The sequence below is a fragment of the Microtus ochrogaster genome, unplaced genomic scaffold (genome assembly GCF_000317375.1).
Source record: "Microtus ochrogaster isolate Prairie Vole_2 unplaced genomic scaffold, MicOch1.0 UNK4, whole genome shotgun sequence".
Classification (NCBI taxonomy): Eukaryota; Metazoa; Chordata; class Mammalia; order Rodentia; family Cricetidae; genus Microtus; species Microtus ochrogaster.
In genome coordinates this window covers 3,633,944-3,637,546 of record NW_004949102.1, presented here as the reverse complement: position 1 = coordinate 3,637,546, position 3,603 = coordinate 3,633,944, and the positions used below count along the sequence as shown (strand labels likewise).

The following is a 3,603-nucleotide window of genomic DNA, read 5'->3' as shown; positions in this document are numbered from 1 at the left end:
TCCTCTCTTTCTGCTTGGATTTTTTTGCCTTGCTATCTGCTGGTAAGACATAGGCCAAAGCAGCTTCTCTTTTAATTAGTGGTAATAAAATACATTCATAGCATACAGAAGGGAATCCCATATCATCTCCCCTAAATAAATAAATAAAATGGAAGGCTTTAAGTTTAACATAGTAAAATTACATATATGAAACACCTATCAAGCTATTCAACATGGCAGAGGTATGTTCACAGATTCTATGAGCCATGCTCACTGCCCCAGATCCAGGGACTAAGCAGGTCTATGTTCCCATTAAGCAACTTGTAGCACTCTGCTCACAAACCCCAAGAGCTCTGTCACAGATCTCTTGAAAACTCCAGAGCCATTCATGCTGCCAGTATGAATCAGGAAGCCATTTCTTAAAGAAACTGTGCCTCTGCTTGCAGCCAGCAAACAGAGACAATCTGAAAAAAAAAATGTGACTACCAAGAAGCTTACTTAACTCCTGTTTTTGTGGGTCTAGAAGTCCTCATTTTTTTCTTAAGCTTTTTAAGATCTTATGTGGATCCATGTATATTGGGTGTCATTTGTAAACAAAAACTGTGTTTCATTTCCTGGCCACCCAGACCCAAATAATCACATGAAAACTGTATTAATTGCAACACTGTTTGGTTGATAGTTTGGGCATATTCCCAGCTAGCTCTTATTTCTTAATTTAACCCATTTATCTTAATCTGTGTATTTCCACTAGGCTGTGGCTTACCAATGCCTGCATATTATGCCTATGGAGGTTACATGGCGTATTTCCTCTACTCTGTTTGGATTTTCCTCCTTGATATATGCTGTTGTACCATAGGGCAAAACAGCTTCTTTATTAACCAATGGTAATAAACATACAATGGTAATAGCGTACAGAGGGGTTACAGTTCAGGGGTTTAGTTCATTGTCATCGTGACAGGAAGCATGGCAGCATGTAGACAGACTTGGTGCTGAAGAAGGAACTGAGAGCTGTGCATCCTGGTCTGTAGGAAGCAGCTGGAGAGAATAAACCACCAGGTCTGACTTGAACATCTGAAATCTCAAAGCCCACCCTCAGTGACACACTTTCTCCAACAAGGCTACACCTAGTGCAAAAGGTCACATCCCCTAATGATGTCACTCCTATTAAAGTATGGTGGGTATTTTCATCCAGGCTACCACATAAATCAAAAATAAATTCTATCTTCCTTAGGTTTCTCTGATCATGGTGTCATAAAAGGAACAGGAAAAGAATACAGAGATTTCTACTTGCTTTTAGTGCTCATTAGAGAGGCAAAAGTGGATCACTACAAGGCCAGCTTGTAAAGGTCACACAGAACTTCCTAGATGACTCATAAATAGTAGTTAAGTAGGTTTGCAAGTGGTTCGTTAAACAATCAAAACCAAACCCATTCCACTCTCTTTTTCAACCCTGGATAACTTCGGTTTAGGCTTAGGGTTGCCAACTCTTTGTCTCTTGTTAGAAAGCAAACAGGTTCTAAGATATAATAATAAAATAATATAATACATAAAGACAAAAACAAGCACATTCAAAACAAACACAGAAGGAAAGGTACTTAAAGCTTATACAAAAGTGTGTTGCTAATCTTTCTCTATAGAGACCCTCATGTTCCCTAAAGTCTTCTGAGACCTTTGAAATTATCTGTCTAGGCTTGCGGAGATCACTCAGTGGGCAAAGTACCTTCGCTGCACAGGCTTGAAGAGCAGAGTTCGGATCTCTAGCATTTGCTTTAGAAACAAGGCTTTAGTCATACTTGTTATCACAATGTTATTTAGGCAGAGTAAGAGGATCTAGAGGTCTCACTGATAATCTTGGCTTGTTACTCAGTTTGCTCTAAGTTCAGTGAAGTGTCCTGCCTCATATAAGGTGGATTGAGATAGAGGAACAAGAAGAAGGCCGAAGGAGGCCTCTTGGGTGCATTGGGGTCCTTGAACTTCTTTTTGGTCTCCCCTTTGGGGGGGATGTAGGTTTTCATTTCTCTTTCATAACGAGCCTTGTCAGCCTTGGCCATGTCTTCAAATTTCCCCTTTTCTTTTTTTCCTCCCCCATATCTGCTCTTGATGAATCACTTTTGCAAAATTCTCAAATATTTGAGTCCAAAATGAATGTATGAATTGGCTTGGCGTGATTCAAAAGGCAAACGAGAAATATAAGGGTAGCTGAAACAATGGCAATATTAGTTTATAACAGTCATTCCAGGGCAATACCTAGAGAGCAGTTCATATGTGTCCAGTCTTTATGTACGTACACACAATCAAAATCAGGTATAAAATATCGGAAATGGCATGTGCCCACACATTTTAAGACTTAAGAGAATGTGTTTAGGACGATGTATAACATCCATTACACATCTGTCTCACGAACAGCACTTTTCCAAAGTTATCATTTCTTTACAGGTATTGGAGTATTAGCCACTACAGACACCACAAGGATAACTTCAAACCATACTGTACTCACATCTGTACTGTATCTGAGGTATTCATTTTAATCTTGGGGCTTTAAGAACATGTTTGTTTTAAAGAGTTTTATAGTTCCATTTTTCTTCTTCGCAATCGGTTCAGTCCCTCTTCTTGGGAAATTTTTTTCCAATATTTCCCATCAAAGTCTCATATCTTCTTACCATTTCTTTATTTGACATATCAAATTCCACTACCTCATCTTTGCTGCTCTTTTGTTCTTAGACTTCAGCTGAAGCATTAACTTCTCAATTTCAGGATTAAATCTTCTGAATGGCATCTTTACATAGAGAAAGAACATCTTCATTCACATAGTGAGAAGCTCTGCTCTTTTGTGATGAAACTCTTTCTCCTTGAGCTCTGGCAAACCCGGATACCAGTGCTCACCACTGATCATCTGCTTCTTCTCCTCTTCCAGTTATTTCTTGGTTTCCAAGTCCAGGCTCCTTTGCAAGAACTTCATGCACAGCACATTCTAGGATAACTTAGTCTTTCATTCAGATGCCATGTTGGGTACGGTTCCAGGGGTTAGCCACACCACCACATTGAAAACTACTTTCGTAATGCTTAAAATGCCTATTTCTCTCCCCCCAGCTATGATTAATATTGAATATCAAGGCAACAAGATAAAAAAAAGTCAAGACATTTCTTTGGCTTATGGATCATCACTGTTTTCAGTAAAGTGGCTTACTGGTGTTGGTTTCATTTACCAGTTAAATACTGGTGTGTGCCTTAGATACCAAGAACGCATCTAGGGAGATTTACCAGGTTGTTGTAGCCTGCTCCAAACCTCCATTTAAAATGCAGTTAAATTTGCCTTGCTAATATGCATTTTAAGAATTCCAGTAACAATTAGAGGAATGGTGACTGTGGTCAGGGTTTTTGAGTGAGAAATGTCTCCATATGTTCATGATTTTGAGCTCTCGGTCCCAGAAGGTGGCATTGCTTTGGGAGGGAGGGAGTTTTGCCTGTTTGGCAGGAATATGCCATAGCTTCAGCAGAAGTTCAGGGCACTCCTTTGCTTAATGCTTGTCTAACTCTCCACGTCCTGCTCTCTACTGCAACCCCTCCATGAGCCAGGCTCTCTCTCTCTCTCTCTCTCTCTCTCTCTCTCTCTCTCTCTCTCTC

At 39.9% G+C, this 3,603-nt stretch overlaps 1 pseudogene; it reads right to left on the bottom strand.

The window, feature by feature from the left end:
• Positions 1 to 2,503: 2,503 nt before the first annotated feature.
• LOC102000374 lies at positions 2,504 to 2,983 on the bottom strand (annotated as a pseudogene).
• Positions 2,984 to 3,603: the final 620 nt, after the last annotated feature.